Consider the following 16,490-nt stretch of genomic DNA (forward strand, 5'->3'; position numbering starts at 1 on the left):
GCCAGAAAAGAAAGGAAGGGGGAAAAAGAAAAATGCTTGGAACGCTTTGTGGATTCCAGTGTCAAAGGGAAAAATGTTGCCGCAGCGGTACATACTGTACGGAAATACATTCTGACCAGTGGAGAATCTACGTGTACCTTCACAGCCACACTCGATTCAGGAGCACGATCACACACATACCAATACCCTGGTCCCCGAAAACAAGGACTTTCATTAACCTGTTCCTGACCCGACCGAGTTGGAAAATGTCTTGTCAACCCCTCAGATCACGTGGACGGGTGGCTCAGGTGGAAAGGCAGGCTGGGAGCGGCGGCTGAGCTCAGACCCACGCCTGCACGCTTCAGCCGCAAGGACTCTCGATCGCCACCCAACTCGCTCACCGCCTCTCCCAGAACTTCTCTACTTGGAAGCGCCCACCACTGGAGGCAAAAAGCACTTTCTTCTCGGGACTCGGGGGAGTGGGGGGGGGGGAGAGAAAAACCAATCTCGTACACAGAAAAATCCCCCAACGCCCGAGACCTACCACTTTTGACCCGAACAAAAAGCGTGTGTGCTGATGAGAGGGGGTGGGAAAGAGCGAAGCAGGAATCCGCGCGGCCCAGCCGCCTCCTCCCTCGGAGCGCGCCCAAGTCTGCGGCCTCCGGCTCCGGGACGCTCCCCTCCCACCGGCCGCCCAGCCGCAGCTGGAAGTTAGCGAAGCGCGCTCCGGGCCCGTCAATCAAGCGCGGCCTCCCGCCTCCACCTCCCCCCCCCCCCGCCCCACTCCCCGACCAGAAAATAAAATAAAGGGAAAAGAAGTAATTTGGGAAGTCGTCTGGAGAGGGGGATCCGTCCCGGACCCGGGGAGGCCGCGCGCACCGGACTGATCGCCGGCACCGAGCAGGCGGCTCAGCAGTCCCCCGCCACCGGCTCCTCGCCGCGCGCCCTCCGCGCTCCGGCTCCCCGCACCGGTCGGCGGCGGTGCCCGCCGCGGCGGCCACGCACTCCGCCAGGCCCGTGGCCCGGCCCCGGTCAAAGTTGCGCAAATAGCCCCGACGACTGGCAGATACTCACCGGGCGCGGCGGGACGCGCGGCTTCGGAGGTTTTCGGGAGTTTTAGGGCCGCGGGGCCGGCGGGCGGAGGCGAGGGGCCGCGGGGCTGCAGTTGACGGCGCGCGGCGCTCGGCTGGGCTGCGCCGAGACACTCCGGCTCTGCCAGGGACTGCGCTGCAACAAAGGACTTCCGCTGCCGCACAGCCGCGCCTGCCGCACCGCACTGAGCCGGCCCCGCTTACGCGGCGACTCCGGGTCTGCCCACCAGTTCGCCCGCGGCGTCCGCCAGCCTTCCCCTCCCTCTCGCCCGCCCACCCACTCCGCCGCTGGCGGCTAGGGGCACCCGCGGTCGCCTGTTGGTTGCAACAAGTTTCTGCGTCGGGCCGAGGAGGCTGGCACTGCCCGCAGCGCGGGCGCCCGGGCGGCGGCTGGAGCAGCACTGTCGCCCCTCTCCCCAAGGGTCGGGTTGGCCCTCCTCCTGTTTGCACAGCTGGACGCCACTGGGGAGGGAGGACCGGGTGGGGGGGGGATCCTCCCGACTCCCCCGGGGCTGGATGCTGCTCGCCCTCTGCCCGGATCTTCAGACCCGTGCCCCGCAGGGCCCCGCAGTTGGACCCGCCCCCGCGCTCCACCCTGGACGCTCGGGGAGCGCTGACACCCTCGTCCCGTCCCGCCCGAAGCTTGTCCGCTCGGGGTCGCCCGTTCCCCGCGCCCCCCCAACTCCTCCTCGCGCGCGGGCCCGTCGGCCTCTGGCCTGAGTCACTTCCCCCGCCATGCCCCGCCCGGCCCGCCTCCTTCCCTGGCTCCCGCCGCGTGCCACCGCCTGCCCCGCGCCCTCACCCCGCTCCCGCTCCACGCGCGGGTGCATCCCTGCCCGTCCCCACCCAGGGCCGAGGGGGCACCCCGTGCTTTTTATCGTTCTTTTTTTTTTTTTTTTTTTTTTTGCACACGCGGGGGAAAGTCCCGGGTCACGCGGAGGTGTGTGGGGGAGCCTGTGACGCTCAGGCTTGTCCCCACACTTCCGCCTCCAAGTCACGACTTGGGGACCGTGGCGGAGGCGCCCGAAGCGCCAGCCGACCCCCGCCTGGCCACTCCGGCAAACAAGCAAGCAGGCGGGCAGGCAGGCAGGCGCGCCACGTAAGATATGCAAATCCCATTCTCACATGCTATTTGCATAAACGCACAAGTTGCCAAGGGAACTGAGAGACAAGTTGGCTAGTACAGGTTACTGGAGAGTACCAGAGCACAGTGTGAACACAGATCAATGGGCATGTGTTGAAATGTTAGTGAGGACAGGGCAGTGCGGGCAAGAGCCAAGACAGTTAGTTAAAGCCCGATTGTGAGGAGAGGCGCAAAAGCATAGTGTGATCTGGGGAACTTTTTCAAGGCCACATTGTTAACAGAAAAAGCTGAGAAAGTCATTCATTTTAAAAGTGTCTTAGATATAATAGTTTCACAAGTACTTAAAACTGAAAAGAAAATATAAGGTGCACATGTAGATTACTAGTGAGCACCTCAGAAATGTTCTCTAACAGGGCCATCCATTGAAGAGTAGTGTAAAGAAAGAAAAATCAAATGAAATGCTCGTTACACAGTATCTGAGGGGACCTCGGATTTTTGAGGGGTCACTTTTCCCCGTCAGAGTTTCTGGTGCAAAGGCTTGCCCATAGTTAAAGGCATTTTGAAATATTTTCCCTCTTTGAAGAAGGAATCCTCTTTTTATGAGGAAGAGAGGTTGGATTTAGTGGTTTTAGTGTGTGCTCATAACTAACAAATTAGCAAGCAAACATAATCTGACTTTACCCAACTGTGACAGTTTCGAAAGGCATGTTTGATGATGTTTTCTGTTTCATACTATGTAGTATGCATGGGTTGGGGGAATTTAGCTCCAGGGTAGCACAGGTTTCTCCAGGTAGAATGTACAATTAATTGTCTTTAACAAGACAGTGTTCAGGTAAAAGTTACTTAGCTTGGGCTAGAGAGATGGCTCAGAGGTTAAGAGCACTGGCTGCTCTTCCAGAGGACCCGGGTTCAATTCCCAGCAACCACATAGTGGCTCAAAACAATGAGATCTGATGCCCTCTTCTGACATGCAGACAGAGCACTGTATACATAATAAATAAATAAATCCTAAAGGAAAAAGAAAGAAAACAGACAAAAAAGCTACTTAGCTTGTAAAATTAAGGGGGAATGAAAAACATCCACCACTCCTGCCTCTGCTCCCTCCCCGCTTCCTTGGGCTGTGAGGACAACGGCTCAGGCTGGACGATTTGCCTGCCGCTTCTGTCTTTGATAGTCCACACATTTAGGATTGAGGTTTTTTCCAGATCTGGGGAGGAAAAGAGAAACCAGAGAAGAGTAACATCTTTTCCCTCTCTTAATGACACTTTCCATCTGAAGTCCCATTTCTGGGATTTCTAGAAAAACAATAGTCCAATTGGATTTTTTTCTCTGGCACTCCAGATCAAACCTAGAGCCTGGACATGCTAGGCAGCCATTATGCCCCTGAACTGTGTCTAGAGCCTGGACATGCTAGGCAGCCATTATGCCCCTGAACTGTGTCTAGAGCCTGGACATGCCAGGCAGCCATTATGCCCCTGAACTGTGTCTAGAGCCTGGACATGCTAGGCAGCCATTATGCCCCTGAACTGTGTCTAGAGCCTGGACACGCTAGGCAGCCATTATGCTCCTGAACTGTGTCTAGAGCCTGGACACGCTAGGCAGCCATTATGCTCCTGAACTGTGTCTAGAGCCTGGACATGCTAGGCAGCCATTATGCCCCTGAACTCTAGAGCCTGGACATGCTAGGCAGCCATTATGCTCCTGAACTGTGTCTAGAGCCTGGACACGCTAGGCAGCCATTATGCTCCTGAACTGTGTCTAGAGCCTGGACACGCTAGGCAGCCATTATGCTCCTGAACTGTGTCTAGAGCCTGGACACGCTAGGCAGCCATTATGCCCCTGAACTGTGTATTAAGTTTTCCTTTCATCAGGGAGAAAATCGTGGAGAAAACAATCCATTTCTAACATGGCTGATGGCTCCCACATGGATCTATAATTTTTCATAAAAGACTGGACCTCAGAATAAAGTAGAACCAAGGCAACAAATTCTAGCACTCAACTGCTTTTAACCCCTCTTCCCTTCATTTTTCTCCCTTGTAGCCCAGGCTGGCCCGTCACTCCCTGCCTAACCCAGGCTTGCCTCATGACCGTGCTGCTCCTGTTTCAGCCTCCCAGGTTCAGGAGTTACCAGACGTGAGCTGAAGCCATCAGCTTCTTGTGTCCTTTCAGGTTCTTTCGGCTTTTGAGTCAGGGTCTTGCTTTGCAGTCCAGGAAAGGCTGGAATGGAAGTCTCCATTCCTCTAGTGCTCTTGGGGAGTATTGGGATTATTACATAATGCCCCACCATATCCAGCTAATTTCCCATAGTTTTTAAAGTGAAATGACCCACATGGGTAACAGTGAATGTGTAATTAATATAAAGTCATGAACAATTTGACTTTAAGGAAAATAGTAGGTCAGAAGGATTCCAGAGGGTGCTCTTAAAAGAATTAGGCAGCGTATGACAGTTTATGCCTGTAATCCCAGCATGCAAGGCTAGGCTAGGTTCAAGGCTACCACTTGCTTTCAGGGCGACCCTGGTCTTTACATAGTAAGGCCCCATCTCAGAAAAGTGAGAAATACTGTTGAGGACAGCTTGCTAAGACAGAACAAGAATGGGCTTGGAAATCCATGTGGCCGCTTGAAGCAAAAATATGGTATAAAATTGTTGGAAGAGGGGGTGTAAGATTTCAAGTCTTGATGAGGCTAACCCAGCTCTGACTGAAATACCCAGTGGGAGAGCGGTTCTCAGCATGGCAAGGATGTGCCCCCAGAGAGCCAGGTGGTGGTGGTTGGTGGAAACTCTCTCACTGGTTAAGCAATATTCCTTTAGATCACTGATAAAAATCTCTGGAAAGTCTTCCGAAGAGCCGGTGTGATATTGAAGAGAAAAAGTAGATGAATCAGGACGAAAAGAAAAGGACTTGAATGTGTACATGGAGCTGAGCAGCTCAAAACTTGACATACCTAACTTGAGCTGCGTTTATCAGTAACTTAAGGGCTGGGTATGATGGCACATACTCGTAAACCCAGCGTTCGGGAAGCTGAACCAGAAACAGCAAAAGTTCAAGGCCAGCCTGGACTACATGACACCGTGTCACAAGTTGTTTAAAAAAGAAAAGAAAAGCTTTTCCCTCCATTGATCTGTTTTGATCAGTTCCTCAGCTGTGCTCACCACCTTCTTTTCCTATATAAGTGCTTCCCTATGATAAAATGCCAGTTCTCTACCATTATCTGGGATTGCAGAGTCCCAGAAGTTGAGGAGAGCATATTTTCTTTCTTCTTTCTTTTTCCCCCTGGGTTTTTGAGACAGGGTTTCTCTGTGTAGTTTTGGTGTCTGTCGTGGAGCTCACTCTGTAGACCAGGCTGGCCTCGAACTCACAGAGATCCACCTGGCTCTGCCTCCCGAGTGCTGAGAATAAAGGCATGCGCCACCGCTATCCCGCAGGAGCATATTTTCATAAAATGCTGACCTCGGTGCTTGATAGCTCAGCTCAGTAAACTAGGTGTGATGGTATGGCCCCTATGGAACTAACACAAGTGAAGCCATCCTTTGTGTTAATAATTTGAAGTTTACATCTCAGCTTAGGAAACCCATAGTCTGTCCAAAGTCAGGCTCCCTACAGCCTGAACATCCGTTTCTTCAGCACTCTATATGCGGATGTTTTGCACACTTAATTTTAATTGATTCTCCTCCTCTTTGAGGTAAGTATACTGATTTTCCAGATGGGGGACTAAGGGTCCAAAGACTTTCCTAAGCCACACAGAAACTGTATATATTAGACCTGGAATTTGAACTCAGTCTTTGACGTAGGCTACATTCTTGTACTTACTCATGAAGACACATGCTCCATCTACAAAGAAGTGCCTTTTCAGCTTAGGACACACATGATAAAGATCATCATCCCTCATCTGGTGCCGGGTGAGGTGGCTGGTCATAGTGGGCACATAAGGAACAATCTGAGGTGAGGATATGGAAGCAGAGAACACAACCTGATTTAAATGTGTCATTCAGAATGGTGCTTGAAATGCTGAGGAATGTTTTGATTATGCTTCATTTAAACTTAAAACATTTAGTGAGATAGTTATTTGAGGGCCCAATAATCAATTGAAAGTTAGTTTGAATTCAGATTGCACAGCTGTGCTGGGGCTTCCTCTCCATCTGTTCCTGCTCCTGGTGTTTCATTTACTTCACCAACCCCTGTTCCCTTGTATTAGTCCTGGAACTAGTGAGTTGAAGAAGCCAGAATACTTGAGCAAATCTCGGGGGGGGGGGGGGGGGATAATAACCACTTTCCTTTTTTTTTTTTTTTTTTTTGCATGAATAGATGTGGATAAGAAACTCACGATTCCTTTTGCTAGCAAACATTCCCCTCCCCTAATGGGTATGGTGGTGTTACTTTCCTAAAGGAATCTGCTTAAAAGCAAAAGTTGGTTATTCTGACAGTGTATAACTCCATTGATGAGAATATCTGTAGATTTCTAGGTAAGCTCATCAAAGGTGGTCTTACAGAAGATGACCCGGGAGGTCACAGCTTCATAACCACCGCAGTCTGGCGGTGCTCAAAAGTTAAATAATGCCACCGGGCGGTGTTGGCGTATGCCTTTAATCCCAGCACTTGGGAGGCAGAGGCAGGTGGATCTCAGTGATTTCCAGGAAAGGCACAAAGCTACACAGAGAAACCCTGTCTCAAAAAACAAAAACAAAAACAAAAGCAAAAGCAAAGTTAAATAATGCTTTAAGGAGGACAAGATTCAGACCTTTGAGCTACTAGTTAATGTCTATACACCAGAGTCTATGCTAAAGCTACCACTTTAGTAATTTGCCTACCATATGTCAGTGACATTTTGAAATAAAAGAATGAAATGGAGAATGTTCTGTGACTGGAAACAACGTAGTCATTTAAACAGCCTGCCCCGTCCACGGCTCTCTCTAGGACACATTACTTGGCAATGGGTATAGTCTCAAAAAAACAGATGAAACTTAGCTCTTTATAGTTTATATTCTGGCAAAGGCAAAAAGTTAGCCTTGAGTTTAAATCTTTAGCTTCCTTATGATAGTCCAGTGAACCAAATCATTGAGGCAGATTAGTGATGAGATTTTTAAGCTGGGCGGTGGTGGTGCATGCCTTTAATCCCAGCATTCTGGAGGCAGAGCCAGGTAGATCTCTGTGAGTTGGAGGCCAGCCTAGTCTACAGAGCAAGATCCAGGAAAGGCACAAAGATACACAGAAAAACCCTGTCTTGGAAAACCAAAAAAAAAAAAAGGAGATTTTCTTTGTATCAAAGCCCACACAGATCAATGGAGGGCAGAAGGGCATTAAAACTGAAAGGTGATAGGAAGAATACAGTTCAATACTTGGTTTCATTGTAATGTGTCTGTGCTAATCACTGAGCTAAGTAGAAAATCATAGGAAAGACTAGCACCCGAGGAAGATGATAAAAAGACTTTTTGGAGCCAAGAATATTCGTGGAAGAAAATTTGCATTAAAAAAAAAAGCTGATCATGGTAGCATGTGCCTTTAATCCCAGTACTCAGGAGACAGGCAGGCGGACCTGAGTTCAAGAACAACCTCGGCTACAGAGCAAATTTCAGGACAGCCAGGGCTGCACAAATCGTCTCAAAAAACCAAACAAAAAAGAAAATGGCATAGTAGTCTGTAATGACCTATTTGAAAAAGGACTAGAGTTAAACTTACAGCCTTTAAGCCAGACTTAAAACATTGCTTTTATTCTGTTTAAACCAATAGTACTACCTCAATTCACTCCATCAAGTGAATAGACAGCTAGGGTTTTGTTTTGTTTTGTTCTGAAGATGGGGGTCTCATGTAGCCCAGTCTGGCCTTGAACAGGGTGATCCTCCTGCCTCTACCTCCCAAGTGCCATATCACAGGCATGTATCACCATGCACAGCTACAGTGCTGTTTCTGATTAAACAAATAAATCTAAGCACCCAGATTATGAAAATCACATTTTCCTTCAAATGCTTGGGTTCCCTAATGTGAGAAAAATATTTTAAGGGACTCTTTTTTTTCCTTTTTCTTAAGGATATGAGTATTAGAACAGAACATTCTTGCAAAAATACCACTTTACCCAATATCGGGATGGGTGAAGAGAGTTACAAACCCAGGACTATTCCCGGCCATGTTTGTACTTGGTTTTCATTTGCAAAGTACACGCCTGATATTTGAAGAAAGTAGTTAAATGTTATGGTTGAAGACTAAGAACATGAACTTTCAAATTCATCGCATCTGTATTTTAGGCAGATATTTGTTGTTAGCAAACACATTGTGAAACTCTCTGCTCCCCTGCTTCTGAAACCCCATCTTGTCTTTTGTTACATATGTACACAGCCATGCTTACTTAGACCGTACGAAAGCAGAAGTAGAGGGGTGCCCTGTATCCAAGGACTTACACCAGTAGTAATAGTTTATAAGTAAGTTCTAGGAGCGGTTCTCTTGTTCCTACTCTGTCCTTCAACAGTGTGCCTTTTGCCAAAGCTAAACTATTCTGACCTAAGCATGATGTTGTCTTGTAGAGCAGTTTGCCTTGTGATGTTATTTTTCTTGAGTTTTGTCTTTTTCTGTGTGGCAGTGGTGGAGTAGGGCCTTCTAAGCCTCTGGAGAAGTGACAGAGCTGGCTTTGGAGAGGACATGGGGAAGAATCATTCTTCAGCAGATAATCTTTAAGTGCAGACCCAGGAAATCAGATCTGACGTGGCACCATCTTTTCTGTCTTCCTGACACACGCCGTCAGCCCCAAAGTTCCAGTTGCAAAGATCCAAGAGAACTCAGTAAAGATCACTTTGGAATCGCATTGTCGTGACAAAGCTGATTCACAGTGACTCTCCTAGTACCTATGGAAAATCTGCTCAAAAGAAGTGACTGTAAAAGTCATGTGACTAAGCTGCAGGAAAATGGAAGTTTACACTATGTATCTCCACGGTTCCCTTCTAGAGTGAAGGGCTTGCTAGGCGACTGTGAACTCATTATAAAGGGAGATTCATAGTTCCACAAGCACATCATTCTAAACTTAACCAGAATTATAGCATGTATGCTATGAGATGTAGTTAAGTAATTTAAAAGGATATTAAAAATATCTATAGAGTGTAAGTAAAAAAACAATGGGTACAGAAAGGAAAATCCAAGACCAGTTCTTTAACAAGATAATGTAGCTATTATGGAAGTGGAACACTAATCTTCCTTTCTCAGTGTGTACCAGTCACACACTTGCTTATAAATATCAGTGAAGCTTCTTTCTAAAAGTCTCCTGACAGAGGAGCATTATTCAGTAGTGGTAGATTTCCACAAACCATACATTATTTTCTTCTTCTGAACTTAGCGATATGGTCTCATAATGTAGAATAAATCTTTGTTAATCTCAGAACTATTGTATAGTGTCCTGCTCGGCTTCAAATTTCAAAATAAAGTATTAAATGAAATGATAATATGTCTATTAAAAAAACCTTTCCTGAGGTGAGATTTAGTGACATTTGAATCAGGCTATGTCTATAAATGCTTCGCTACACATACACTCCTTAACCATATGAATCTTATAACCATATTATTTCCTTATTGTGGGTATACTTTTTTTTTTTTTTTTTTTACTTTTTGTTAACTATGTGACTAATTCCTTATTGCTTCTTGTTTTTGTGTGTGTGTGATTTCAAATGTTTAAATGCTTACTTTGTTTTTATGCAAAATTCTTCAAGTATTTTAATAAGTTACACAAAGTAATCTGTCCTAAGAAATGGAAAGTGTGCATAGTACCCACCTTTAATCACAGTACTTGAGAGGCAGAGCCAGGTGGATCTGTGAGTTTGAGGCCAGCCTGGGCTACAGAGCAAGATCCAGGATAGGCACCAAAACTACACAGAGAAACCCTGTCTCGAAGAAAAAAAAAAAAAAAAAAAAAAAAGAAAATCCTAACTTTAAGGTAGTAATAACTTGAATCTCATTCTAGAAAATCAGAGAAAGTCCACCGGAAGGGACAATGGGGATAAAGAAGGACAGATCAAAGGAGAGAGTCCACAGAGTTCAGCTTTGGAGCAGGCATGCTGATGTATGCCTGCTAACCTAGCACTTGGAGGGGAACTGGGAGGATCAAGAAAAGGCCTTGGCTACAGAGTGAATTCAAGGCCAGCCTGGGCTACATGAGACCCATCTCAAACAAACAGACAAAAGCATTCCAAATATATGACTGCTGCAAGACAAAAAGTCTAGAGTTTGGAGTGTTGAAGTTTAAAGACCACTGAGTTAATTAATCACTTTGGGGAACATAAGCATATAGGCTGAAGGCTTCTTAGAATACATAAAAAAATTTTTAAATCCCCATCACGAAAGGAACCAGGTGAGGATGGAAAAGATTCAAACAATTTTTAACTAAGTTTTTATTGCGCTAGATTTACTAAAGAAAATGGTGTGAATGTTGACTGAACTATCAACAAGTGTAATGAAATACGGTAATTACAAGTGGCGTAAGTGCATCCTATAATGTGATTATTTTCTGTACATTACTTTAAGTGGAATTCTTGGATTACGTACAGTATTTTTGTTACATTTTGAAATCCATTGCTTTGACCTAATAAAATGTCCTCCTCCACATCCAGAAGTTAAACTGTCTGTACATTACTCTCATTTGTACTGCACTGTTTCGCAGCCTGTTCTTTTAAAACCTAACTAGTTGGTTATCAACTCCTACTGTCTGGTGTCACAGTGTCACCAGAGGTGGTCGTGTGTGGCCCAAAGAGAACCAACTCAAATTTTACTGCTGAATCCTGTTTTTTGTTTATGTGCTATTGATCCAGGAGAATGATTAGAAAATACTGTTTCAAGGCAAACATGAAAACAAATTAATTAGGTTTATTCCTGACACAAAAGCATTACTTAGTAAAAAAAAAAAAAAAAAAAAAAAAAAAATCTGATAGGAGAATCAGCTTATTCAAAATAGCAAACATAATTTACTGTTCAAAGATATGATTTATCTAATATAATCCACTTTGCTTATTTTCGGGTAAGGAATTTTTTATGTGTTGACAATAATGAAATGTTTGGTCTGCCTATCCCCTCGACAGGGCAGCCTCACTTTGCCGCATTGTTTCAAACTGTTCCCTGAGGAAACATGATTTGGGGTAGCACTCAAGGTGAAGAAGGCAGATTGCCCACAGCTTCCGGCCATCTCTGTCTCTCTGTCTCTCTCTAAGAATCCCTTCCAGTGCCAGGTGTTTAGCTGTCCCCAAGGGACATGGCAGTCTCCTTGCCATCTTACTATGTATCTTCAGTTTAGTTGAACTTAAGACTAAGCTTTGTTTTGTTGTTTTTTGAGACAGGGTCTCAACTCTAGCCCAGGCTGCCCTAAACTGGTGGTGATCTTCCTGCCTCTGCCTTCAGAGTTCAGGAATTACAGGTTTAAATCACCATACCAAATGACAAATTTTTAAGACTCAAAACAAGTGATTTTTTTCCCCCTGTAGGGACAGGGAATTAGAGAGTTACTTTAAGACCATGCACTTTAGGGCTGATGAGGTAGCTTACCAGGTTAAGGCACTTGCCACCAAGCCTAAAGGCCTAAGTGTGATCCCCCAGAACCATGTGAACACTACCTTCAAGTTGTCCTCTGACCTCCATGTGCACTAGCACACGTGTGCATGTGTGCTCACACAAGTGTGTCTGAGGAAAGCAGAAACCGCACACTAGAGATGGGGATCAAGGCTGCCAGTGTCTGTAGCAAGACCCTGTCACAAAACAGGGTAAAATATGTGCTGGCGCACACCTTTGATCCCAGCACCAGGGAGGCAGAAGCAGGCCAAACTGTGAGTTCAAGGCTAGTCTGACCCTTTACAAAAGGAATTCCAGGAAAGCCAGGGCTGTTAAACAGAAACCTTACCTTGAAAAACAAAAACAAAAAAGGAAAATAATTACAAAATGGCACTGTTTATAGAGATCTTAAATATATATATAAATCATTAGTTGAACTCCAGTCTGCTCATGCATCCTCAAATTGGAAGCTGTTACTTATTCTACTTTCTCTTCAAGCCTCCTCAAAACAACCCCAACCCTAATGAAGGCTGCCCATGGGTGGGATTAAAAGGACAGGTTAGCCTTGCACTCTACTATCAGCTAACACTCACACACACACATCATCTTGGGCCTCATTAGCTCTGGATCGCTAGTGCAGATATTTTCAGATGTTAATCTGTAGTCTCTGCAATGTCATTTAATACAGAAATGTGTAAGAGGATTTTCTTCTTACACAGGAGAAAGATTAAGTTGTCTGCGGATTGAAATATTGTGCTTTGGGTAACTTGTAATAAACAATGAATGGGCTAGGAACATGGCCTAGAGATAAGGTGCATTATAGGCTTTGTGTACATGAAACCTTGTGTTTAATCCCCAACACGAAGCCAAAAACCAAAACCCACCAGGCTAAGAATTACTCCTGTGTTCCAGATACTCTTCTGGGTACCAGGCATTAATTGAAGAGTGTTTTTCAGTATGTTAAAGCTCTTGATTCTTTAACCCATCTATGAAAATTTAGTCCTTGGATTAAAAAATACTTTGGAAACTGTCTAGTACGTATGATCTATCTGGTAAAGAGATTTTACCTGTTAGAAATCAGTACGGATTTATATGTAAGTAATGGGACTGGTGGTGAACTGTGTTTCAGTTGAAGGTTAATTGCTATATTAAAAATCAATTGGAGGGTTTGGGGAGATAGCACAGTTGTCAGAATTCTTGCCAAGCCAGGCAATGGTGGCACATGCCTTTAATCCCAGCACTCGGGAGGCAGAGGCAGGCGGATCTGTGAGTTCGAGGTCAGCCTGGTCTACAGAGTGAGATCCAGGACAGGCACCAAAACTACACAGAGAAACTCTGTCTCGAGAAAAAAAAAAAAGAAAGAAAGAAAAAGAAACAGAATTCTTGCCTAGCATGTATGAAGCCCTGAGTTTGATCCTTACATGAATGTGCTTATGATGTTAGCACTTGGGAGGGTAAGGCAAGAAAATCAGGAGTTTTGAGGTCATCTTTGACCACATAGTGAGTGTGAGGTCAGCCTGGGCTACATAAGACCCTGTCTCAAAAATAGCACTGTAAAAATATAATAAAACAATCACTGATAACCCTGCCATCTAAATTCTGGTGTTGTTTTCATATACATAGAATTATTCTACTAATAAGATACAGAAGCTGGTAGGAGAGCTCACTGTTTAAGAACATTGCTGCAGAAGTTGGAAAGATGGCTCAGCAGTTAAGAGCACTGGCTGCTCTTCCAGAGGACCCGGGTTCAATTCCCAGCACCCACATGGCAGTTCACAACTGTTCCAGGGGATCCAACACCCTCACACAGATGGAATTTCAGGCAAAACACTAATGCACATAAAATAAAAATAAATACATTATATATATTTAAAAAAAAAGAACAGTTGCTGCATAATCAAGAGTGCCAGAGTTCAGATTCCAGCATGAATATCACAGGATGGGTGCACCCCACACACCTGTAACTCCAGCTCTGAGTAGGTGTCAGAAAGGGACAATGGCTGGGGCTTGCTGGCTTCCAGCCGACACAAGCAACCGAAAGCCTCAGGTTCTGCAAGAGAGCCTGTCTCCAAGGACTAGGAGGAGAGTGATAGAGAAAACAGTCTGCACTGTCTTCTTGACTTGTGCAAGTGAATGGGGATGCATTCAGGTGCATGTATGTTGTTGGCAACTGCACACACAAACAACAAAAAAATAAATAAAAGTATACAGAAGTTGACTATCTTCTTTTTCAATTCATTATATCAAGGGTGATTTTGTGTGTCATTAGAAATCTTGTAAACAGGGCTGGAGAGATAATTTAGCAGTTAGGAGCACCTGCAGACTTTCCAATTCCAGAGAATCTGAGTTCAGTTCCCAGCATCTACCTCCAGCGGCTCAGGACTACCTGTAACCCCAGCTCCAGGTGATCCAGTGCCCTCTTTGACCTCTGTGGGTACTGGCACACACATGCCATACAGAGTCACAGACACACATTAAGAAACATCTTAAAAAATAAAAGGGGGAGCTGGGCGGTGGTGGCGCACACCTTTAACCCCAGCACTCGGGAGGCAGAGCCAGACGGATCTCTGTGAGTTCGAGGCCAGCCTGGTCTACCAAGTGAGTTCCAGGAAAGGCACAAAGCTACACAGAGAAACCCTATCTCGAAAAAACAAAACAAAAATAATAATAATAAAAATAAAAATAAAAGGGTTGTGGGGACTGGAGAGACGGCTCAGAGGTTAAGAACATTGGCTGCTTTTCCAAAGATCCAGAGTTCAAGTCCCAGCAACCACATGGTGACTCATAACCATCTGTAATGAGATCTGGTCCCTCTTCTGGCCTGCAGGCATACGTGCAGGCAGAACACTGTATACATAATAAATAAATATTAAAATAAAAATAAAAAGGGATATGATGGTAAATGTGTATGTTTCCAAATGTTAATGCTAGTGTAGCATTATTTTAAAAATCTTGTGACTAGCTGGGCAGTGGTGGCACACGCCTTTAATCTCAGCACTCAGGAGGCAGAGGCCGGCAGATCTCTGTAAGTTCAAGGCTGGCCTGGTCTACAGAGTTGAGTTAGCCATGGCTATGAGAAAAGACCCTGTCTCAAACAACAACAACAACAACAAAAAAAAAACTGTAAATACTTTTGTAACTACATAATTCATCATGTGCATATAATTGATTTTTTGTGTTCAATATTTAAACCATTTCCGATTTATTGTTGCCACCATAAATAATAGCACAGGTGTTTTCTATTAGGGTCCTTAGGATGAACCCACACAAATTAATATTAGATAAAGGATATGGTCTCTTCAAGGTGAAAACAAACACCACCACATAGTCCTCCAGAAAAGCTGCGGTAGTGAGCAGCCTTGGTAGGGCGTGCCTGTTTTGCTATACCACTGATAACACGGATATTATCTGGTCAAAAATTTGATGATTTAATCATGTCTAATGGACTGTGATTTTAATTATTTATTTACTTTGGGTTTACTATTTCAATCTATAGCTCTTGCTGGCCTGGAACTCACGACGTAATAATAATCCTCCTGCCCCTTTGTCCTGAGATTATAGGTATGTGCCACCACACCCACCTAAACTGTGTTTTTAATGAATTCTGAGGTGTAACTGTCAAAAACACCGCCTGTTTTAAAACATAATACAAACAAGAGAAATGTAAAAGATATCAACAAAATGAATGTATGTTAATGTTATGACTGAAGAAGTTTCACATAAAATAAAAAATATTATTGTATCTCTGTGGGAAAGATCAAGATACCATGAAACATGTAAACATCAACTTATCAGGCAAAAAGTGGAAGCAGAAAAATCATTTCAGAATGATAAAGATGAATGTGAGAGACTGCAAGATTTGTCTGCAGTGACTGCATACGTAGGACACAGTTACTTCACAAAAGAACCTCTCCCTTGGAAGCTCTAAGGGTCTCTGTCTGGGAGAGGTTTGGGCCTGCGGACTCTGAGTCTTGTTTTGCATAAGATGAGTGGAGGGCCGAATCATGTGTGGTGCCCTCCCTCGGAGGCCAGGAGAGGGTGTTAGTTAGAACTGGAGATTCAGATGGTTGTTGGTCCCCATGTGGATGCAGGGCGCCGAACCTAAGTCCTCAACAAGAGCAAGTCCTTTTAACTGCTGAGACATCGCTCCAGCCCACTAACTCCCTTATTTTTTTTTTTTTAAGATTTATTTTTACAATATTTTCTGTTAAGAAAATAAAGGTGTTTCCTCTGCATGTCTGTGTACGTACGCTTTCTTTTTTATTTATGCGTATGTGTGTCTGCCTTTGTGAGTTTATGTGCGCTTGAGTACAGGAGCCCAAGGATGTCAGAAAAGGGTAACAGTCCTGAGAACTGGAGTTAACAGTGGTTGTGAGCCACTGTGTGTGTGTGTAGGGGGGGGGGAGGTTGGGGAGACTGAACCCAGGGTCCTGCAAGAGTAATTAGGACTCTTAACTGCGAAGCTGTCTCTCCAGCGCCCTCTGTAGCAGGAATCTTAAAAGTTGGTGAATGCTGGAAGGTCAGAGAAGTAGAACAAGCCACAGCTACCTCACCTCGCCAGTTCCTCAGCTGATCTGTTTCCTCAGACTGGATGCCTCTGAGTCCTCATCCAAATGGGTCTCAGCTGAACTGTGCTGCTCACAGCCCAAATGCTTACCCAGCCAAAGGCTTCTCGTTTCCGGTCTTCACGCCTTATATATCTTTCTCTTTCTGCCGTCACTCCCTGGGACGTGTGTCACCTTGCTTGGCTGTTTCTAATGTGGCCTTGAACTCACAGGGATCCTGAAGGATTTCTGTCTCTAGAATGCTAGGATTAAAGGT

At 45.2% G+C, this 16,490-nt stretch overlaps 1 protein-coding gene across 1 annotated transcript in view; it reads right to left on the reverse strand.

Moving 5' to 3' along the window:
• Zbtb1 (zinc finger and BTB domain containing 1) overlaps nt 1-1,305 on the reverse strand; it is a 10,435-nt gene extending 9,130 nt beyond the window's left edge. The window contains exon 1 of the mRNA XM_036206636.1: nt 1,054-1,305. The gene's annotated coding sequence lies outside the window, so the exon portion shown is untranslated. The remainder of the gene's footprint in view (nt 1-1,053) is intronic.
• Nucleotides 1,306-16,490: the final 15,185 nt, after the last annotated feature.

This window comes from Onychomys torridus, chromosome 14 (genome assembly GCF_903995425.1).
Source record: "Onychomys torridus chromosome 14, mOncTor1.1, whole genome shotgun sequence".
NCBI lineage: Eukaryota > Metazoa > Chordata > Mammalia > Rodentia > Cricetidae > Onychomys > Onychomys torridus.